At 45.7% G+C, this 24,276-nt stretch overlaps 1 protein-coding gene across 3 annotated transcripts in view; it reads left to right on the top strand.

Annotated features, from left to right (window-relative positions):
- The window catches only part of LOC113918189 (C-C chemokine receptor type 3), a 96,693-nt gene that overhangs the window by 67,117 nt on the left and 5,300 nt on the right, over positions 1-24,276 (top strand). Inside the window, exon 1 of one of the 3 annotated variants that reach the window (XM_027586438.2) lies at positions 11,101-11,181. The exons of 1 other annotated variant lie outside the window; for it this stretch is intronic. The gene's annotated coding sequence lies outside the window, so the exon portion shown is untranslated. Of the gene's footprint in view, positions 1-11,100; positions 11,182-12,327; positions 12,425-24,276 lie in introns of those variants that run through there. One more of the 3 variants, XM_027586440.2, reaches the window with a different exon arrangement.

Genomic DNA, 24,276 nt, shown 5'->3' on the forward strand with positions numbered 1-24,276 from the left:
GTGAGTCCAATTCTACATTTTGTGTTTTATTCCATTGATCTATCTGTCCCTCTGTGAAAACCACGCGGCCTGGATTACTGTAGCTCTATATGACACCCCAAAATCAGATAAAGTGATTCCTCTGGCTTTAGTCCTCATTTTCCAAAATTGTTTTTAGCGGTTCGAAGTCCTGTGACTTGGCATGTAAATGTAAGAATAGTCAGCTTATCTATGTCTTTTTCTACAAAAAGACCTTGATGGGGTTTTAATCTAAATTGGTTTAAACCTATAGATCAATGGGGGGCGGGAAATTGACCTCTTTACTATGTTGAGTCTCCCAAACCATGAACGTAGTCTGTCTCTCTCCATTTATTTAGGTCTTTGGTTTTCTCCACCAGCGTTTTACACTTCCCAGCACCAAGTCCTGCAGATGTGTTGTTAGAATGATACCTAGGTATAATCTAAAAGCCTTTTGGAGCAACTGTAAATGGTATCGTGTTTTCAGTTTTGGCTTCCAAGTGACCATTAATATATAAAAATGTGATTGATTTTTGTTTGTTAGGGCTCCCCCCACCCCCGCAACTTAGCTAAACTCTGTTACTAGTTCTGAGTTTTTTGGTAGGTTCTTCAGAATTGTCTCTGCAGATGACCATGTCACCTTCAAACAGGGACTACGTTTTATTTTCTCCTTTTCAGTTGATGCACCTCTTATTTCTTTCTCTTCCTTATCGCTGGCTAGGATCTGTGGTTGGGTAGGAGTGGTGAGAATGGGCATCTCGGCTCGTTCCCGATGCTAGAAGGAAGCATTCAGCCTCTCACCAACAAGTGTGGTGTAGTCACTTGCTCTCTGTAGTTGCTGTTTATCATGTCAAGGAAGTTTATATTCATAGTTCACTGTTTACCATGAATGGGTGAACGATTTTGTCAAAAGTTTTCTCTGTGTTACTACTCGGCAAATGTTACTACCCATTTCTTGTAAGATTTTGCATTTATGAGCATAAGGTTGTTCATAGTGTTCTCTCTTGATCCCCTTTTTGGCTGAAAAATCTGTAGTGATACCCCCTCTTCAGTCCTGACATGGATTCGTGATTGGTGTTTTCTCTCTCTCTCTGTCTTTCATGTCTTGCTAGAGGTTTACCACTTCTAATGATTTTTTGGGGGAAAAACAGCTTTTTGTTTTGTTGATTTTGTGTGTTGTTTCTGTTTTCAGTTTTATCAATTTGTTTTGTCCTTCTTCCTACTTCCTTGGGGTTTTTTTGCCCTTTTTCTACTTTCTTGAGAAAGAAACTTAGATTACCGATTTGAGACCGTTCTTTTCTAACCTAAGCATTTTGTGCTGCGTGTTGGCCCCTCAGGGCTGTCTCAGCTGCACCCTGCTGATCTCGACTCATTATATTTTTGTTTTCATCTAGTTCTATGTATTTTTTTTTCTTTCTTTTAAGACTTCCTCTTTGACCCATGGATGATTTAGAAGTGCATTTTTAAATTTTCAAATGTTTAGAAACGTTCCTGTGATTCATTTTTAGTTGATTCCATTTTGGTCTGAGAATGTATTCCGTGTTATTTCAATCTTTTTTTAAAAAAATTCTGAGGCCCTGGATGTGGTTTATCTCGGGAAATGTTCCATGGGCACTGGAAAATATTGACTAATTGTGAAGGCATTGAAATCCTATATTAATTCCCTTCCTGGCCAAAGTTACCTGCAGAGGCCTTTTTCACGAGCAAAGCCTGACCGATATAGGATGGTTCTATCCCGCACCACACAGCAATCCCTCCTGAAATCCCCTTTGCACTTTCTGTCTTCTTTTCCCAAACTCCTTCTCAATCTGCTGTCCCATTGCTGAGTGTCTTCCCTTTGGGCTCCACAAGGCCTTGCCAATCCCCCGGGTGTCAAGCCGCATCTTTCTTCCCAGACCTCCCATCACACCCACTCCCCGTGCCACTCGATCCTTCTCTTACCTACAGAAATCTTTCCTCTCTCAAATTAAAAAATGCGTGCCCTCCTTGCCCCCATCATCTCATTAAGAACCTTCTTTGTGACTCATCCTCCTTAGAATGCAGAGGGGACTGTAAGTAGCGAATAAAACTCCCCACCTCTGGGGCTGTGGTGCGCTTGTCTTCTTGACCACTTGCCCTGAGGTCTAAGCTGAGGGATGCTTATTCTAGAGTCTAGAATCCTTCTAGAATCTTTGAACAACAATAGAATCTTGATATTCTTGATGATCTGGGTTATTTTGAAACCTGCTGCTGCTATTTCATAGCTCCCACAGGAGTGGGAAAAGGCTGTTGTTGACTTGTTCTCCTCATGCTAACAGCAGAGGCTTAGGAGTCCAGAAGGATCAGGGCACAAACCTATTCTCTGCCACTGGATGGCTGTGCTGCCACAGTGGGTCATGTAATCTCACATGGCTTTCATCCTCACCTGTAACTTGGACACCTCTAAATCGTGATGAGAACCTGACAAACCATGGTAAACACTTGGCATGAGACTGTTCAAAAGAGGATAGTTCTTCTCATCGTGTGTTATTTAGGTGTGATGGTGTTGCTGTCACACCTTATGTCAGTACCTCTTGCTCCTTCTTCTTCCTCGCTTTCCTTTCACCTTCAGAGAGCTCTATGCAGGCCCGAGAATGTTAGTAACTCCTGGGCACACCGATATACCCGTCTAGCCTCTCTTGCATTTACGTGTGGTTGTATCACTGAGTTCTAGCCCATGGAATTGGACAAACACGATGTGAGCAACTTCTAGGCCTGTTCACAAAACCCTTTCATACTCTTTCCCCTACCTCTTGGGTGAGGTGGCTGTATACATGGTGACCTTGGTGCCAACTAGAGTGATATGTAAGGTGCCTCGCTCCCTGAATTAATGATTGGAGGCAGACCGCCACCAATGAGTGATCCCGATTAGCCACACATGATCCAGAAATCCATGTTTAAGCTCATTACGCATTTTGGAATGTGTTTGTGAGTAGCTAGCATTTTCTTTTTTTTTTTTTTAAGATTTGTATTTATTTATTTAACAGAGATAGTGAGAGAGCACAAGTAGGCAGAGCAGTAGGCAGCGGGAGAGGGAGAAGCAGGCTCTCCACTGAGCAGGGAGCCCAATGTGGGTCCAGATCCCAGGACCCTGGGATCATGACCGGAGCCGAAGGCAGCCGCTTAGCCGACTGAGCCACCCAGGCGCCCCTAATTAGCATTTTCTTAACTGATGTAGAAATTGGTACCTTGAAGTAGTGTCGTTCAAATACCTCAAATATGTAGTATTGGCTTCATGTTCAGGCGGTGGGCTGCAGAGAATATGATCTTAAAAACTGGAAAGATGTGCTGGCTTGGAGTTGGGGGCAGGGGGGGATGGACAGCAGAGGGGCACAAGGAATGTCTTGGGGGTGATTGCAAATGTTCCATATCTTGACTGTGGCAGTTGCTTCCCAGATATATACGAGGGTCAAAATTCAACAGACGGATGCAGTTTATTGTCCAAAAATGGTATCTTAATAAGTCGATGCAAAAAAGCAACTGCCATCTATGGTAAATTCCCTATCTTCTATCAGGTTCCCAGACCCTTGAGGTGAGGATTCACATGTGAGTAATTTTTTTTTTTTAATTTAAGTTCTAGTGAACATGGAGTGCAATATTGGTTTCAGGAGTAGAATTCAGTGATTCATCACTTACATATAACACCCAGTGCTCACCATAACAAGTGCCCTCCTTAATCCCCATCACCCACCTAGCCCACCCCCACCCGCCTCCCTCCATCAACCCTCAGCTTGTTCTCTGAGCACTCTCAGAAGCAACCAGAAAGCAAGGGAGTGAGACAGCAGGACTGGTCAGGAGGAAGTCAGCACGAGTGACCGCAGGCAAAGCACCCCCTCCACCCCATGTGCGTAATGTGCACATTTTCTTCCGATTGTTTTTTAAGGAATATAGAATTAAAGCATAGGTGTTCGGATATAAAAGTCAGCGGCCGGATCTTGGGCATGGGCTGCTGGAGTGGGCTGGGAGTCCAGGCCAGGTGCCCACTCCGCCAGCCCAGCCCTGTGCCACACCCTGACCTCCAGGGAGGCAGCGACTGCGGGCAGGGAGGGTAGTGTTGGGGGGGCACGGGTGGGGCTGGGATCCGGTGCAGGGGTGGGGTCAAGGCCCGGCCCCACTGTGTTCTGGCTGTGTGACCTTGGGCTCATTGCTTAACCAACTCGCCTCAGTTCTCCTCTGAGAAATGTTAAAAAAAAACTCACTTACCTCACAGGCTGAAGGAGAGACCTTTTACTCACGACCAAACACGTGAAGCCCTTCGCAGAGGCCCTGGTGTGACACAGATGCTCAGGAAAAGCTGTTTTTTTTTTTAATTTTTTGTTGTTATGTTAATCACCATACATTATATCATTAGTTTTTGATGTAGTGTTCCATGATTCACTGTTTGCGCATAACACCCAGGGCTCCACGCAGTAGGTGCCCTCTTTAATACCCATCAGCAGGCTAACCCATCTCCCCACCCCCCTCCCCTCTAGAACCCTCAGTTTGTTTCTCAGGGTCCATCGTCTCTCATGGTTCGTCTCCCCCTCTGACTTATTCCCCTTCATTCTTCCCCTCCTGCTCTCTTCTTCTTCTTTTGTAGGAAAAGCTGTTTTTATTATTAAACCATCATTTCTCCGCCCCTCCTCCCCTCCCCCAACTTCCCCACCGGGAACAACAGCTCCCCAGCCCTATCACTCATGGCCGCCGTGAGCCCCTTATGTCCTCTTGCATTCCTGACTGGCGGGCCCTTCCTCCAACCCCCACACTGGCTCTTTTATCTTTTCCAGAGCAGAGACTCGGGCACATTTTTTAACTCGGGCAGGATTCGCACCTTGCCAAACAGAAGCTCAACACGTTTAAGAAACAGATCCAGGTAAATCTTGTTCTGTGAAAGCGAACCATCAGTCCTCTCCACCGTGATGTCCCACTTCGGTGTCCTTCCAGCCCCTGGGGTGCCTAGACACCCCCCGACGCCATACTCCTGGGTCGTGAACAAAGCAGCAGTGAACTTTTCTCGAATGCGAGAAGCATTTCCTGCTGCTGTTGGGAGAAAGAAATGAGCACGAGGACCTATAATCTACCATCCCTTCTAACTCCTGCCTCCCTTGTCCATTTTATCTATTTTCTCCCTCCTTCTCCTCCTCCTTCTTCCCCTTCCCCTCCCCCGCTCACAGATCCAAGGGCAGCCCATCGCAGGGTATAAGGGAACATGGAAGAAAGGACTTCACTTTCTACTCCACTGACATTATGCAAGTTTGCTCCTGCTTATTCAGGGGTGTACTGTAGCCGATACCCCGGGGGGGAGAAAACTGTATTTTCTGCACCATTTCTGAATCATTGCATGCTTTGTTTCTTCGCCATCCTATTTATTTACTCATTTTCACATTAGAGTTTTGATGTTTACACGGATGAATGAAAAAGAACAGAGCAAAACACACAAAATGGTTAGAGGGACAGTAGCGGCACCCCAGAGCTTCACAGGAATGGCCTGTCGGCGCCCCGGGGTCTGTTTTCAGGCTAATCTGAATACGCAGGTAGTGCTAGTCCAGATCCCTGAAAAGCGGACACCAAGGAGGTTTTATACCTGTTAGGGTTTGTGAGGGGAGGCGCCATGAGGGGAACTGGGGGGTGGGTGGCTGGGAGAGCTCTCAGGTCCCCCCGCAGGATGGTAGAAGCGCTCTGGCCATCACGTAAACATCCCACTGGGGAGCCCTTATTCTGAAGTCAGCCAGCAGAGGAGAAAGGTGTCCCAGGAATGGGCCTGCCTCAGCATCCCCAGGGCCCTAGGTCAGGGGCAGATGGGGACCATGGGACGTGGGGCCTTGGGGCAAGCACAGCGCTGGCTTCGGAGCCTAGCCGGCGGCCGTGGTCAATTCCCCAGCCGGAGGTGCGCCAGGGGCATGCTCACAGCCACCGCATCGGGGTGGGGTTTGCTCCAGCTTTGCTTTAATTCTGGACTTGAGTTGGAGGTCAATGCTGAGGCTAGACTCTGCTTTTCTGTTTTCTGCACAACCCGCCAAGTCCACTGCCTCCCCAAATTACAGCTCCCATGCGCTCCCTCCAGTCTTTCTTGGGAACTGTCTAGGAGGGGCAGGTCATGTCTGTGAAGGCTCGCTTTGGTAGATTTTTGAGCTTCACAGAAGGGCGGTGTGCTGTGGATGGAGGGAACTCGGAGATAACACTGGGCCACCAGCGAGCCGCCTACCTCAGCCCTTCCACTAACCCCACTGGGAAAATGTTGGCGACAAGAGGTGCATGGTCCGAGCTCAGCCTCTGTGCCCCAGGTGGGCCCCGAGACCCTGTACCCAGGAGCTGGTGACCAGAAGCTGGGTGAAATTCAAGGAAACTCATGCTCTCTGCTGCTCTGGCAATCACTTCCTTTCCCAGCTGAGGTTGACCTGACCTCTCCTGCAAGAGACTTCTGGCCCTCTCCTCGCTTCTGAAGGTTCTTGGTTGGTTTGTTTCTCCTGCCCTTGCTTCTATACTCCTAAGCTGTCCTCTGTTGGGTTTGTTATGGTGGGGGTGGTGGTTTGGATTGTTTTTCCTCTGAAATGTTTCTGCTTTAGTTTATGTGGCACTGAGAATCTGGATGACCACAGGGCATTAGTGTTTGGGGTCAGGTTTTCCTGTGAGTGTAGTGCCTTGAGTGGCCTGAAGGAAGCACCAAAAGTCTCTTGCCCTTCCTGGGAAGAGTCAAGACAGAGCAAGCCCCTGTAGACCTCAGGGAAACCTCCTTGGGTTCTGCCTGTACATTTGGTCACAATGTCATCCTTGTGGTCAGCTGAAGTGCAGTGGGCACCTGTCCTTCAGATGGTGGGACTGCAGGAAGAGAGAGTACTCAGCGGGTAGTCTACACTCTAGGGTGGAGACTGGCTCTGCCCTTCACCTTCCCTGTGGCTTTTGCCAAATCCCTTGACGTCTTTCAGTTTTCTCGTCTACAACGTGGGGTAACAAGAGCATCCCTGCCAACCTTATGGGCTGCTCTGGAGACTCCCTGTCAAAATGATAGAATGGGCCAGAAAGCAGTTTGCAGCTAGCTGCTCCGTGCTGTGTCCTTGTGCTGAACAATCATCAGACCAGCATCTCCCAGAGCTCCAAGGAGTCCCAGTCTTGAAGAATGTGAACAGGTGTTATTTGAAAGAAAATTTTTTTTCTACATTAAAAATAGGTTTGGGAAATGCTCGGTTAACAAAATTTAGACTGGTTCTGCACTAGAGGATTTCTCAGAGACTTCCATGTACTGTGGCTCTCCGTGAGTGTTTTCCAATAGTGTATGAGAGGATCTTCTTTATGTGGGAACCCGTGGGGTCCCACACAACACCCTCTAGTGGAAATGCCGTATGAGATAACACAGCGATTCCTGGAGGACATAGGTGTCAGATTTGGGGCCAGCTCTCACGCTAATGCCGGATCGTAGGAGACATCAAACACATCGAGAGAGATTAGTTAGTTTAACCAGCAGATGGGTGATGAGGAGCTACAACTTGTAGGACCTGAGGTTCTTGGTACCAAAACAAGCCCAGGAGAATCCTTGATGTGTGAAGAATCTGACCGAGATCTCCCAGTGTCACCGCGTGCCCTTCCACAGCCCACACAGGCTCCCAAGTCCTGTTTCCATCAACATCATATGTGGTTGTGTTTGTCCTCACATAAATTAGCCCCCATCATAACTTTCTCTAAAGCTTAATCTCTCAGTTGATGAGGAAAGAGTCCCCTGATGAGAGCCCCCAGTGGAAGGGCTCCCATGATTCGTCTCTTGCCCATGGAGCACGCTGCGGGGTCCACCCCCCGGAGGATCCAAGCCACTGCTGGATTCCACACACCCCAGCAATGCCCCCCAAACTGTTTAGACCTCTTCCTGTCGGCTTTCCTCTACCACCATTGCCAGCACTCGGCTTGTTCCACAAGGGAAGGAAGTTCTTCAGTTGCTTAAATCATTCCAGAAGAATTCTAAGTCCACAGTGAAGGAAGGGGGAAGATGGAGCTCAGGGGCAGTTGGCCACGTGCTGGACAGAGGGTCCACTCCCTACCCAGCCCTATCCCTGCCACCCTCCTGAGGGACACTTGGGTGAACACCCAGCTTCCATCCTCCCTGTGCAGGAGGTGCAGTGACTTTTGAATTTGGAAAGTTTGGAAGAACAGCAGGGAGGCCTTGGCTCAGCTCCGTGGCTCCTGGTGTTGCCTTTGCCTCAGTAGATAAAGCATCCAGCTCTGCGGTTTGGGGAACAGGGTCATCTGTGGCCCCTCGATGTCTTCACTTGCTCAGAACCAGAGAGTAAAGGGGACAGGTGGGGAGTGCAGGGGTGCTGACTTCTCTTCAGATGATGCTGAGCACCAGAAAACTAGGTCGGCCATAAATGCCACAGAAGTTCATTGGAGGAGGCGAGGACCAAGCACGTGCTATGGGGTGAGACACTATAGTCCTGGTCAGCACTTGTTGGGCCTTTCCCACAAGCGGGCACCGTGCAAGGCACTTTCATGGGCCACCTCGCCTGAAGCTCCCGTCCACGTGTGCTGTTTGCAGACGAGGAAGCCAAGCACAATGCCAACCACCTGGACTCCGAGTCCAGGCTTTCTAAGCAGAAAGGGACATCCTCCTAGGGGAGCTGGACCTTGACTGCAAGAGTGGGTGCAGACCAGCAGAGGGGAGAGAGGGCGGGACTGCCTCAGGCAGGTCTGAGTCCCCCAGGGGGCTTGAATGGGAGATTTGGGGGGCAGAAAGACCTGAGAAGCACCTCTGTAAACCCTGGCATTTTCCAATCCAGCTTCCCACCCGCAGAGAGAGTTGTCCTTATTCTCAAATAAAATTTGCATGACTGTTCTACATGGGTGGCTGTTTCTGTGATTTGTCCCGCATAACCGACCACCTGGCCTTGCACGTACACAAGCAGGCTGAGAAATGTTGTTTATGAGACTCGTGCTATGTCACTGACCTTGGGGGCCTGGTTATTTAAAATATATTATCTGGCCTCCAGGTCATAACTGGCTCTTCTGTTCTGGACGCCAAGAACTACAAATCTGGTCTCATATCCCCTCCTGCTCCAGGCTGGGCTGCCCCCCCCCCACACCCAGAATGGAATCCAAGAGTGGGGTACAGACACACAGAGACCAGGTGCCTTGAAACTAGAAAAACATGATAACATAGAAAGGCAGCTCTCTCCAAACTGCAGGTAGGCCAACAAATGTTTAACTTCAAACCCTGTCATTTGCCCTATAAATATGGACCTTCTGGGGATGGTCACTGGGAAGTCTCACCTGAGGGGAGAATGCTCCGCCCAAGCCTCTCTATCTGGACTCCAGCCTGGCTGTCTCCACGTGGCTTCCTCAGCTGATGAGGTGAGATGTAGTAAGTACCGATTTGATGTAACATTTATTACCTGCTATTCCCTTCATCTATGTGTAGATTCTTTTCCTCTTCTGCTTCTATTAGGTTTCTATAATAATAATAATACAGTTTTCTTTCTTTTTCAAAACCGAAAACACAGCTGTTGTGAATCTTTTTCCCAGAACATTTACAAAAATGAGGTCCTTCCTTCACTTTTTGACTTGTTCAATGGGTATTCACCCAGGCCGTTGGTGTGCAGGTGAGGGGGGGGCAGGGCAAGAAGTGGGTGGGCCTGGTCCCCGGTTCCAGGGACCCAGGTTATGTGTCCCCAGCTCCTGCAGGGGGCTCCTAGGATGGGCCCCCCTGGCAGGACACCCTGCAGAGACTTCTAGTTCTCTGGGGCAGAAATCTGCCTCCTAGAAGCCTCTCCACCTTGGCCCCAGAGAGCCGGAGGAAAGGCCAACTCCATTGTAATGTAAAACAACTTCCTATCTTCTTCTTCAGACTAGAAGCTTCCAGTTCCTCTAACTCGTCTCTGGCAGGGCTTCTAGGACCCACCTGACACTGAATGCTGGCTCTCAAGCTCCCTCAGACTCCAACCTCCAGGATGCCCGCGAGCCCTCTTTGGCAGAGTCCTTGCTTTTTCCCCCTATCTTTATCCTTTGAAGCATGTAGCACAGCCCTGCCTACATAGCCGATATGTGATAAACACTTGGTGAACTTCATTGACACGTCCACTTAGCCAGTTTATCAGAGCTCTTCCCACAAATGTTGGGTGATGTGTGCTCTGTGCCCAGCATCAGAACAGGTCCCCTGGACACATCAGCACACAGAGCAGGCATGTGTCACAGTGGTATTCTACCCAGAGCTTATGTTTGCTTAGCCCTATATATTCCACAGAACCTTTTCCCATATTCAAGTTGTTTCCATGTCTACCCTATGATTTACAGATCAGAAGGCTGAGGTCCAGCAAGACCTAATGGTGAACGCAAAGTTATGCTGCTGTGGGGGCCACAGCTGAAAGGTCTTCTTGGGTCTTCTTGGGTCATCTCCACCTTGACTCATCGAAGTCTCCTGTTGAGTTCTGTAGAATAATTTGGTTATCCCGCAGTCTACATGGTTCCTTTCACGGGAAAATTCTGATTTCGTTAAAAAAAATCCTTTAGTATTGGGGTGCCTGGGTGCCTCAGTTGACTGGGCATCTGCTCTCAGTTCAGGTTGTGATCCTGGAGTGCCAGGATCGAGCCCTGCGTCAGGTTCACTGTTCAGCAGGGGGTCTGCTTCTCCCTCTCCCTCTGCTCCTCTCCCTGCTCCCTTTCTCAAATAAATAAATAAAATCTTAAAAAAAAATTCCTTTTAGTATTGAAGAGCAATTGACATACTATTCGTTTCAGGTGCACAACATACTGATTCAACAATTCTATACGTTATAATGCTCACCACCGTCTGTCAGAGTAGTCACCATCTGTCATTTGATTGATTTTACTTTTTACCTTGCCTCCCTGGGTCAAGGCAATGCTTATTTGAGAACTATCTCCACCTTCTGAAAAAAAAAAAAAAAAGAACAATACCAAGAGAATGCAGAACCCTTGAAATATCTGTTGAACATCAACAGCGTTCATCTCAAGGATTACTCAACCAAGCGCTTTAGAATGTCATGTCAATGGTAGAAAAGAAGAACTGTTCCAAACTTGATATCTTCTGAAAACTTGCAAAACTGAGCAGCTAGTCTGTTTAAAAGAGGAAGCTGTATTGTTTCCTACTTTATTAATGTCTCTGATCAGATAGATGGTGTCTTCATTTCATGAGTGGTGAGACCTTAGCTGTCACTGGATGCATAACGGACTTTGCTAAAGTAGCAGGTACTGCTTGTCTTCTTTCTGTTCTCATCTGGGCAAGAACTTATTAAATGCAATAGATGTTGTTAGTTTAGATGTTATTTCCGGGTAAACCATCAGGTTTCTAGGACCAAGGAGTTGGAGAGAGGGGTCTAGGCAGGGGGGAGCAGTACCTCCCAGGAGTGCTCTTGGATTGAGGAGAGGGGCCCAACTGCAATTTAGTAGGTAGTGTGGGGCCAAAGTGGGAGAGTTTGTTGTGACATATGTCCATTTTCTTCTTGCTTTTCTCCCATTTTCCTTTCCTTTCTCCCACCCATTACCATGATATGCTTGCTTCTCCCTGTCATCCCAACTTGGCCCCTTATACCTCTTTCCAACATGCCCATGGCTGTGCCCCCGGTGTGTTCCCTGTGCTTTCATGAGTTCTCAACTGTTGAGAAGGTGACCACTCCAAAAGGATTACACTTAGTAGTTTTGTGTTTATGGATATTGCCTTGTAAGAAACAGTCAGTGAAGATAGAATTTACATATGTACGTGCGTGCATATGCATTTATATATTACATTTGTATATAATTTGAGTGTGTGTATTTTTAAAGTGTTCGTTGAAAATCCCCTCTAAGGCTATGAGATGAACCAGTTAATCAATGGATTTGGTCTTTGTGTCTGGATTTACAAGGTTGACTGTTTTTCCTGGACCTGTAACTAGAGGACAGGGATAGAAATCCCTCCTAATCTTTTGGGAAAGCTTGGACTGATGGGGATGGAAGTTAACTGTTGTTTGACAAGTGTCTCCAGGAAGGGTGATGAGAGAATGGCGTCTTTGGTATGTGGGAGGGGTAGGGGTATTAGTCTGTCACTCTTTTCAGAAGGTGGTAAGGATGACATTGAACCGTGTGGGTTGAGTTATTTCTCCTGGGGGAAGAATTGTATGACTCAATAAGAAAAAAGCAGATGTACCCAGTGGAATGAAATGGGTAAAGGGCACAAACCGAGAGTTCACAGAAAAGGAAATACGAATGACTACTAATTACAGTTAAAAAAATTGCTCAGTAATTAAATAAATATTAGTTACAAAATAATGACATCTCGTTTGCCCATATAATCGGCCAATTTTTTTTTTTTTTCTCTTCTGTCTTCTTGGTGTTGATGGATGCTTGCTGAGACCCACACCATCATCTATGAGTGCCAAGAATATATACAGTGTTACCCACTCTCTGGAAGCAATATGGCAAAAATGCATCAACAGACTTAGAAATATGATCACAGGTAGAAATTGTGCTTTGGGAAATCTACTTTAAGGAAATAATTTTAAAAAAATAATAAAGATGTTCATTGCAGCATTATTTATAAAAGTGTATGTCTGGAACGACTTGGTCACACAATGATAAGGCAATGATTATATAACCATGAATATCTATACAATATTTTGGAGTCTTTACAAATTATACATTTTTAAAAATATTTATTTATTTGGGAGAGCGAGAGCATGAGTGAGAGGGGTAGAGGGAGAGGGAGAGAGAATCTCAAGCAGACTCCATGCTGAGCATGGAGCCCAGGACCCTGAGATCATGACCTGAGCCGAAACCAAGAGTTAAGAGTTGGACGCCACCCAGGCGCCCCTACAAATTACATTTTCCAACAATTATTAACCACATGGAACAAGGTGCAGAATATACAACTGAAAATACCAGAATACAAAAAAATGATATAAAAGTGTGATATCCATTCTAACAAACATGGTACCTAGAAAGGAGGCAGAGTCGGTTGTTCTTTCTCCACGACCCAGGTAGGGATGGTAGTACCAGTGGCCAGGAAGCTGAGCCCTCCAGTCATGCTGAACACCCCCCAACCACGTTATTTTGACCACATAGTCATGCCTTCCCTATGAAAACACTCTTCACAATCATCTCTTTCAACTAAATAACATGTCAGCCTGTATCCAACGAAAATTCAATCACATTTGAAACACCTGATGTTGAAATATAAGGAGTAAATCTAATCTTTTACAAGGAAGTTGGTAAAAATATCCAAAATCATTTGGCAGATGGATATAACCAAGTCACTTAAAACGAAATGACCACATTCCAAGAATGGGGTGTAGCCTTTGCTCTAGTAACTCATGATAATGATGGGCCATTGTGGAAGTCTACCTGCTGCCCTAATATACAGCGCTGGCATGTGTCTGCAGCTAGCACGAAGATTGCATTTATTCATGATTTCAAGCTTGGGAGGTTCTTGTATGTTGCCAGGGAGGGAGCTTCCTGGCTCACCAGGCAGCCCATTCTGAACCTGGTAGCTCCTGGCAAGTCCTTCCGCATATGAATGTGGTCTCCTCCAATGCTGTCAGATTGCTGTGCTCGCGGGAGTCTACCTCCTCTTCTGCAGGAAAAGCTATCACATCAGTCTATCTCAAAGGGACTCTTCCATCTCAAAGGGACCTAAAACATTGCCTAATTCAAAGGTTAATTAAATTGAATTAAAAAGATTAGACAGGTGCCTGGGTGGCTCAGTCAGTTGGGTGTCTGCCTTCGGCTCGGGTCACGATCCTAGGGTCCTGGGATTGAGCCCCACATCTGGCTCCCTGCTTGGCGGGAAGCCTGCTTTTCCCTTTCCGACTCCCCCTGCTTGTGTTCCCTCTCTCACTGTGTCTCTCTCTGTCAAATAAATAAAATCTTAAAAAAAAAGAAAAAGAAAAAGAAAATCATAAGGAGGGGCACCTGGGTGGCTCAGTCATTAAGCGTCTGCCTTTGGCTCAGGTCATGATCCCAGGATCCTGGAATCGAGCCCCAGTTGGGCTCTTTGCTCAGCGGGGAGCCTGCTTCTCCCTCTCCCTCTGCTTGCCGCTCCACCTGCTTGTGCGCACGTTCTGTCTCTGTCAAATAAAGAAATTAAATCTTTTAAAAACAGAAGAAGATCATAAAACTCTGGTCCAGACCAAAGAGATACAAATACTGGCAAACAAAAACAAAAACAAAAACAAAAAAGAGGAACTAAAAGTAATCTGAGAATTAGAAGACTTGTATTTTTCATACAAAACATTCTGAGTTCTGTCAACTATAGCTGATGTTCAGATGTTCCTGGACCTTTATCATCTTAGGCTGTCCCGTGCTCAAGATGGACACTAACCCTCTTAAAATGGGGTGCCTGGGACAAAACATCGTATTTCCAATGTGCAGTCTGCACAGTAAAAAGCAGAGTGAAAATTATTCTGGTCCATCCTTCTGTTCCCTTTCAGAAGTCTTTATTAAGCACCTCTTAATTGTCAGGCATTATGTAGACACTAGTCACTGGTTCCACACCCTCCAGTATGGTGACTACCTGCCCCATGTGGCTACTTAAATTTAAATTCACTAAATTTCAATAAGATGAAAGGTTCAGTTTCTCAATAGCACTAGCCACATTTCAAACGCCCAACAGCCACTTGGCTAGTAGTGCCTTGTTGGACAACACAGATACAGAACATTTCCATCACTGCTGAGGAGTTCTATTGGATAGCGCTGTGCCAGATAATTATTTTTTTTCTGACTACTCCAGGTTCTCTGTAAAACAAAACAAAACAAAAACGAAGTGAAAAGGGAGGGAGGCCTGGCTTAACTGTATAGGTGGGAAGCAATTTGAGTAGCTAGTTGGATAGGTAATTGGATGGATAAATGAAGGGGGGCTGGGTAGAGAAGTGGATGGAGAATCAAGTAGGTAGATTTCTCTTGTTCTGGATGATCTACTAATACAGACTAAAACTGAATTAGCTTGCTGTGTCACAGTGTTGACAATCTTTAGTCTAGCCCTAAATTCCCCCTGTTCTTCTCCCCGAAGCTTAAGGAGTTTGGAGGGTATGTAACTCAAGAGACAGAAAACAGATTCATAAAATCTAGGAGAGACTTCATGTCACTTCATCCAAGAGTGGGGGAGCTTTAAGAATCACTGTGGCCTGGATGCCACCTCCAGAAATTCTGATTTAACTGCTCAGGGGTACAGCCTAGCATTGGGATTTCAAAACCTCCCCCATGGTTCCCATGTGCGGTCCTGGCTGATAACCGCCACTGGAGTCAAACTTCTTCTCACCGTGGAAATCTCCTTCTGCAGTATCCCTACCAGGCAGCCACCCAGCTTCTGCTTGGATGCCTCCAGGCACAGTTTGCTTAGCACCTCACAAGGCACCCATTTCATTTTGGGTAATCCTGTTCATGCTCTTTCTTATGTAGTGTTTGAACTTGCCTCTTGGAATGACCTCTTGTGGGTTCTGGAGGGCACTGATGTGAATCACATTCTGATTCTCATCTACACACCAGTATCTTGCTCTCTTTCCTACCTGCAGTGTCTTTTCTCTTGGGTGGATGGACACCTCTGGCTCCTTCAACTCATCTTTATTGGGTAGGGTTTCCTCTCCCCTACATTTCAGTCAGGCAACGTTCACATTAAATGTCTTGACTGGGACCTAGCACAGTGCTCTGGATGTAGTCTCAGACCACTTGAAAATCCCATCACGTGCTAACCTGTAATTCTAGTTGACCATAAAGATAGCATGGAATGGGGTTTTTAAATTTTTATGTATTTTTTAAAGATTTATTTATTTATTTTAGAGAGAGAGAGAAAGCACAAGTGGGAGAGGCAGAGGGAGAGGGAGAGAGAATCTCAAGCAGACCCTGAGATGAGTGTGGAGCCCGACACAGGGCTCATTAACACTGAAATCACGACCTGAGCTGAAACCAAGAGCTGGACGCTTAACCTACAGCACCACTCAGGTGCCCTTGGGTTTTCTTTTTTTAAAAAAACTTCCTGTGTAAGATCATGAATTGCAGCATTATTTGAAATAACAAAGAGTATCTGTTTATAGAGGATTAGCTAAATAAACTGGTCTATCCACACAATGGATTCTCGACAGCAGTAACAAAGAATAAGAAAAGCTTATGTTGTGAGGTGGATAAAGCAAGGTGCATGATGATGAATGTAATGTTCTGTTCTTATGCAACCCACAGGGTAAGATTAGAAAATATATTTATATTCGATTATAGTTGCATATGGAAATGTTTCCCTCCCAGGCAAAGAGTGGGCGGGCTTGTGGTCAACCCAATGTAAAAGATTGGGGGTTCCTACACTCAGATTCCTCCGCTGTGAGGCAAGCCTGCTGTGTGCAGTGGCCCCGCGGGCCACTGCACATGGCCCCCCTGCAACTTGGCAGCATGGAGAACCAATGAGGACATCCAGCCCCATGCCTGCTGTGCCATTATAAGTCCTTTGTCCTTATCTAATTGTCATGTGCCTTCCTCTGGTATCTGTGAAAAAGTGGCAGTCTTGCTTGTTAGCTTGCAGATAGGGTAAGGTCTTAGACCCTTCACAGTTCTTGACATGGAAGAGATGTACAGGGATGAAGTGGGATGAGACTTTTTACTGTGTATCTTCTCTGCGTATTATGTTTTGAACCCTTTGATTGTGTGTATTACCTACTCAATCATAAATAGCATGTAATTTGAAATAAAAATGTTATTCTTGTGAAGAAAACAATTTCTTTCCTATAAATATAGATTAAGTTAATGGAAGTGTTGTATGCAGATTACGGGAAGTGATCATTTCTCAGCATCCTGAGGGGGTCAGAATGAAGCGCCCAGTAGAACTCCCCCTGATTCCTGGTTGTCCTCAGTTTTCTGGGAATTCATCCATCTATCTATTATCTATCTATCTCTGCCTATCACTACCTGTCATCTTTGTGAAAGATAATCCGACCTCTGATTATCTTTCCATCGGACATGTCAGTGAGTAAATGGATTAATATAATTCGGAGTTCCCATTAGGTTCTTTATTTTGGTTGAGATCCAAACTTGCTTGTAAAAATTCGAACTCCTCATTTAGAGTAACTAAAGATTTTAATGAAGGCTGAAAAGCCTGGTTCAAACAAATTATCGGATGCCAAATCTTTGTAGGTTTCCTAGGACCTTGGGCAATGGGCTACCGATGAGATATTTGTGCAAAGACAAGCATTTCTGTTTAGGTGGAAGAGACACTTGTTCCTCTGAAGTCATATTATGTTACCTTGGACAAGAACCTAAGAAATTTTGGAAAGGCCTGAGAACTTGAAAGATACAGAAGGTCAATGGGTGGGCGTGGGAGAGGAACCGACATACACTTGCCTGTCTCTGTTCTAGATGCTCTCGCATGTGTTAGTTCATGTTATCCTCACACCACCCTTCCCTCCCTGACACCTTCTTTGCTTGGTTTCTGAGACACCAGTTCTTTTGGTTTTTCTCCTACCGTCCACTCCTTCTGAGCCTCTCTTGCTGTGTCCTCCTTGTTCCTCTGACCTCTGATTTTTGATATGCCTGAGAAAGACACCCTTTACTATCCACACGCACTTCATGACTTTAAACACCATCGATAGGACACCAACTCTCAACTTTAGATCTTTAGCCAAGAGCTCTCCCCTGGAGCCATATATCATCTGCCTACTTGCTAGACATTTCTGCTGGGATGGCCCACAGGCATCTCGGACTTGACATGCCCCAGCCTTCTTTATCCCAGCTGATGGCAACTCCATCCTTCCAGTTGTGCAGGTCAAGACTCTTGGAGCCTCTAAGCCTTGACCATTTCTCACTCACATCCAATCTGTCAACACATCCTTTGGTGCTACCTTCTGCATTTATGCTGTATCTGTCTACTTCTTGCCTTTCTACTCCTATTACCATGTCCAATCTAGCGTCACATCTTGCCTAGATTATCACGGCAAGCTCCTTACTGGTCCCCTGTTTCCAAACTTAATTCCATAGTCTATTCTCCTCCATAGACTATTCTCCATAGTCTATTCTCCACTCCAGCCAGAGCAGTGTTTATAAAATATAAATTGGATCATGTCACACCTTTAATGGAAACTCTCCATTGGTCCCCACCCCATTCAGAGAAAAGCCAAAATTCTTCAGTGGCTGCACAGCTACACTGAACCCCTGCCCACCCCTCACCCACATCTCTCTGACACTTTCTCTGGATACTCACCCCTCACTACTCTGACCAACTAGGCTTCTTGCTCTTCTAAGAACATATCCAGGCACTCTGCCATCTCAGGACATTTGTACTTGCTATTTCTCTGCCTGGGGCTCTCATCCCCCAGAGACCTCCCCAATTCATTCTCTCACTTCCCCCAAGTCTTTTCTCAAATGTCACCTCAGTGGGCTCCTTACTGACCCCCTTCCAATTGAAAAGTGCCCACCTCCAACCCCACCTTATTCCCTTTCCCCATCTCCTACTTTATCTCTCTGTAGCGCTCATGGCCATCTGAGACCCTGTAGTTTTTAGTTATTTATTCTCTGTGTCCCCAACTAGAAAATAAGTTCCATGAAGTCAGGAAGTTTGGTCTGTTCTGTTCCCTGACGTTTCCTGTGTCCCCTCGCCTATCACAGGTGCTAGTATGAACGGCTGAGGAGCCCCATGAAGCAGTAACTCTTCTCATCACCATGTTGCACATAAGAATTCTGAGGCATGGAGAGGTTGCTTGTTCTAGGTCACATAGTCATTTCTTCAGACACAGTAATGAATCATTATCCTACACTGAGGAGGACAAGGGGTACACAGGAAAGGAAATCTTATAGTTATGGATTCCCTTGGCACCAGACACCAATGAAGTCAAGAGTATCTAGGGTCTTGGGCACAGGGCTTGATCTTAACACCACGTGGTTCTTGCAGGAATGATCACTACTAGGAGTCACCTGTGGGCAGGGCTCTTCCTGATGGGCAGGTAGAGTCAGAGTGGCAGGCAGTGACTTTACATCTGCTCTCTTCTCTATATTCTTTGGATGATTTATCAAGTTCCCCTGAGAGGCTGATCCCCTCAAAGAGACAAAGCACTCACACATACACACGCACGCACAATCCAGATTAGTGACTTCACTAAACTGCGATATCATTCGGCCTGTGGTTTTCTATCAGACATGCCTGGTTTTAACCGAACTCCCCCTACTCTCAAGGATCGGTACTCTCCATTAGCAGCATAACGGATTGCAACTAGTGGAGTTTTGTTATAAAATGGATCTTAAATTAGCAGTATCTTTTTTCACCCACCTGACTAGAGCTTGTTGACATTTACTTCTAAAAGCATCAGACAAGCCTGAGAAATATTGCCAACGATCAGCTCAGAGTATCTCTGTCTTTGGCTGCCATAGACAGACCCCAGGCTGTAGCATCGATGCTACAGGGATGTGGGACTTGGGGGGTCATGACTTCCACATACAGTAAACGTCCACAGTGAGGAAGTGATGCCGAAACTGAGAAAGGTGTTCACTGTCACACCGAAGGTCCTCACCCAGTGGGTGGATGCTGACAGGCAGGTGTGGCTGCAGAGAGCCTAGGTTTCTTTGCGTCAGGAGCACCTGGGCTTAAGTCCCAACTTAGCCATTTGCTCTCTGTGTGATTGTAAGTTATGGAATTGCTCTGAGCTCAGTTTTTCTTTTTCCTGAACTCAGTTTTTTTTTTTTCAGCCATAAAATAAGAATAATAAAAACATCTACCTCCCACAGCTGCCGTGATAAGTAAATCATATGAAATAAGTTTCTGGGAAAAATATTAAACAGGTATAATTCAAAAGAAATGTTAATTTTCTCATCCCCTAAAGACCCCAAGTATTCAGAAAGCCTCCTGTTTTTACTTTTTTTCAGGCTTATGTCCAACGATTGAGTTTTTAAATTGCCATCCACTCTTGGAGAGCCTTACTGAAATTCTTAAGAGCTTTGATCAACATTAGACCATCTTAGAGGACAGTGAAGGGGCTGTTAATTAGTCTGTGCTTCAGGGTCTTTGAAAGATTTGGGGGGGGGATCATGTCCCATTAAAATCAGGAACCACTGTTACTTAACATCGTTGTGTAAATTTCATCCAAAGCAACAAGGTGAGAAAAACAAAGGAGGAATATGAACGGGGAGGTTATAATTAATGTCAGCCCTGTTTCACAGCTAATGTGATTATCTATCTAAAAGTCCTAAAGGAAATTATTTTTAAAAATCAGTAAGGTGATAAGCTTTTTTAAAAAAAGTAATTTTCTTTCCTACATATTAACCATTGATTAGAAAACTCATTAGGGAAAATACTATCTCAGTCGTAGTAACCTCAGTAAAAAATCGAAACCAGACAGATAAAAACAATAAGAAATGTGCAAGACTGATAACTAAAAGAACTGTAGTGAGTACAGTAAGTACACATATCATGTTCCCAGATACAAAAACTTGATATTGTAAAGTTACCAATTCTTCCTAAATTTATTTATAAATGTAATACAATTCCACTCAAAATTATATCTTTATAAGTAATTAACCAAATGATCCTAAGGTTTATCTAATAGGACAGGAAGCTCTAACAGACAAGACACATTCGGAAATGAAATAATGAAAGAGAGCCGCATAATCAGACGATCTACATAAAAGACCTAATACATCCAAATAATGAAAAGAGTGTTTCTGGCACCAAAATCAGAGATCAGAGGAGTGGAATGTAAAGTACACAAACAGAATCAGGAATATTAAATATATAACAAAGGTGATGTTTTGAGCCTGAGGAGGACACGGTGGTTATTCACCCATTTATAGAGAAGGAAAATGGAAATGCCTTTCGTGCCATCGATCAAACTCAATTAAAAGTGGGTTAGAGGGGCGCCTGGGTGGCTCAGTCGGTTAAGCGTCTGCCTTCGGCTCAGGTCATGATCCCAGGGTCCCGGGATCGAGCCCCGCATCGGGCTCCCTGCTCAGCAGAGAGCCTGCTTCTCCCTCTCCCACTCCCCCTGCTTGTGTTCCCTCTTTCGCTGTCTCTGTCAAATAAATAAATAAAATCTTTAAAAAATGGATTAGAGATTTATACGTAGGAAATATTGAGCCACAAAATACCAGACTATATATAAACATTCATGCAATCTTGGGGTGTGGAGGTCCTCACTAAATGGAAGCCCAAGGCAATGACAGTGTGGGCTTTAGGGCAAAAGGACACAGGATCAAGTCTCAGCTCTGCCATGCACAGAATAGCCTCAGGTGAGTGACCGAGCCTTGCCAAGCCTCTGTCTGCTCATCTATAAAATCCGGGGATATACAAACCTACCTTGCAAACTTGTGAGATCAAGCAAACATATGCAAGGTGCTTGGCCTAAGGAAGACTCAATTATCATTGACTCTTATCTCACATCGGTTATGTGTAAAGAAAGTAAACTTCCTGAACTCAGAGACCATTTTCTTCCCACTATTTTGTATCTTCGCAGGTGGTTGTCGACAATAAGGAAAAAAAATGCATCAAAGAGTTTGTCCGTATCATGCATTATTTGATCCAGGCTGAAAATGAGTATTTCTTCCATTCAGAGGCACTGTGTGGGCTGGTGCTCGAGATGAAGGAATTGGGGTCACAGCTCACTGGTTTTATTTGGGATGTCTTTGGAGTTTAACAAGCGTCTCTGAGTTGACTCATTAGGAGAAGCTCCAGCTTGCATCTGGGGAGGTGTTCAAGGGTGCAGGGAAGTAGTCTCCACTTCTTCAAAGGCAAAGAGGTGTGAATTATTGTAAACCCATGTTTACTCAGGGACATCTAAACGCAGAGTCCAGTCACAGAGGTTGAAATGTCTGGGGCAGCAAGAGAAGAGCAGGGCCCCGTGGTTATCCTGCAACTTCAGCATCTACCAAAAGCACTGAGACTCACAGAGTAAGAAGAAGGAAAGTGTGGGGGTGACAGTGTCACACACCAGATAATTTGGAAACATTCTGGGAGCCAGTGTCTACACAGCCCACATATCCACATGCAGGTGCGCGCCAGGTCATCTGAAGGGCTTCTCACTGTTCCATGGAGGCTGGCCAGTTCAGGTCTCAAGACCTAAAGAGAAATTTCTAAGAGAAATCTCCCCTCCCCCAGTCTGGTGGTTTCACGTTAACTCCACTCAGGATCGACAAGAACCAAACATTAAGATCTTTAAAACAAAATTCAAATGTTCTACCCAGTGTGACTTCCACTCTGAGTTTCTTAGATCTCAGTTTGCGGTTTCAGGTTCTGATGACTAAACTCTTCAGCTTGCAATTTGCCCACGTTTTCAACCCAGTTACCTTGAGAAAATGTGTTTGCCAAATCTCCAGCAGTACCTGCTAGAAGGCACTGGCTTTTCATTACAGTTTAATGGCTAAGCAAATATTTAAAAATTCCATATCTTGCAACTTTAAACATGATCATCCACTTCCTTCCTACAACTGTTTTCATTATTTGCACCCCCCTTCTTTTTCTTAGAGAGGGAGAAAGTGGAGCAGAGGGAGAGGAAGAGAGGGAATTTTAAGCAGACTCCACACCTAGCACGGAGCTCAACACTGGGCTCAATCTCAGGACCCTAAAATCATGACCTGAGCTGAAATCAAGAGTCTGCCACTTAAGCTTAATGGACTGAGCCACCCAGGTGCCCCTCCAAAACTAGCTTTTTTTTTTTTTTTAAGATCTTATTTATTTGAGAGAGAGAGAGCGAGCACGCACGTGAGAGAGCATGAGCAGCGGGGAGAGGCAGATGGAGGGAGAAGCAGACTCCCCGCTGAGCAGAGAGCCTGACATGGGGCTCCATTCCAGGACCCTGGGATCAGGACCTGAGCCGAAGACAGATGCTTAACTGACTGAGCCACCCAGGCACCCCCCCAAAACTAGTTTTATTAATGACTACATAATAATCTATTGTCGTAAGTGGGCTACAATTTATCCAAAGTCTCCTTCACTTGTCAAACATTTAAGCTGTTGCCTTTTTGTTGTTTCTTTCCATCATGAAAATGAGGCCACAATAAACATCCTGTTTTGGTTTGGTGGATTTCTTCCCCTTTGGGTAAATTCCTCTGCTCTAGAACCCCTGGATCAAAGCCATGTGTATCTTATTGGTTCTTGTTCTGTACGAGATTTCCTAAACTTACGGAACCAAGTTATGTTGCATCAGGAATGCATAATTGCTTCGGGGTCACTCCAACCTCACCAGCACTGGGGGGGCATCATTTACTTTTTTTTTTTTTTTTTTTGATGATTACAATGGCATTCCAAACTTCAATCTGTTTTCTAAAGAAGCATCTCTAGGGGTGCCTGGGTGGCTCAGTCAGCTAAGGGTCGGACTCTGGGTTTCAACTCAGGTCCTGGAATCGAGCCCCATGTCGGGCTTCCTGATCAGCAGGGAGTCTGCTTCTCTCTCTCTCTCTCCCTCTGCCCCTCCTCTCTGCTCGTTCTCTCTCTCAAATAAATAAATAAAATCTTTAAAAAGAGAGAGAGAATTATTTCTAATTCTAGATGTTTATTCTCAATTCAGCCTTGCAACATTCATTAAAATTTTAAATTGGTGAATGTAGAACTCTGCTTTTTCCCCATGGAGAGGTATCCATTACATATTACACAGTAAAAATTGAAGATTTGGGGGGAAGGGGGTGGGCTCCTCTCCTTCTGACTCCAGGAATTGTGAGAGAAGAGCCAGAGGTCACAGAAGGAAGGAGTCATGCATATAGGTTCCTATCTTCCCCACCCAGGCTTTGACCAGAGTTGGGGGGTGTGAAGGGCTGTTTGATAGACTGAGGGGGGCCCTCCGAGAGGATGTCTCTCTGCAAGTCACTTCCTTATTCTCATGGATGGCCAGCATGGTTAAGCTGGTGGTCAGGCAGAAAAATAATTTAGTTTGTACCCTTGAAGTTCCCTTAGTTTGTACCTGGCGTGGACACGGAGTCAAGGAGCAGTATGTCTGTCTAGGTGCCTGCCAGTTCTGGAGAAGATGCTTAGCCTGGGCCCTAAGCCTGATGATGTGGCAGGAACAGAGAGGGTCCTCCATTCCAGCCAGAGCTGGAGAGGTCACTATGCCCAGGCACGACTAAGAATGAGTTGATCGTGAGGCTGTTAGCTACAAAGCAACAGATGCTAGCCAAAAGTTCGGGGTTGGGACTGCGTTGTCCCTCCTCAGCAGACACCAGCCACATAAATAGGACCAACAGGAGACCCTCTTCCTCCTCTGCCCATGCCAGTCCCTCCCTCATATCTCCACTACCATCTTAGAAAGGACCAATGAGGGGGCGCCTGGGTGGCTCAGTCAGTTAAGCATCTGCCTTTGGCTTGGGTCATGGTCCCAGGGTCCTGGGATCGAGCCCCGCGTCGGGCTCCCTGCTCCGCGGGAA

Source organism: Zalophus californianus, chromosome 1 (genome assembly GCF_009762305.2).
Source record: "Zalophus californianus isolate mZalCal1 chromosome 1, mZalCal1.pri.v2, whole genome shotgun sequence".
In the NCBI taxonomy this organism is placed as follows: Eukaryota; Metazoa; Chordata; class Mammalia; order Carnivora; family Otariidae; genus Zalophus; species Zalophus californianus.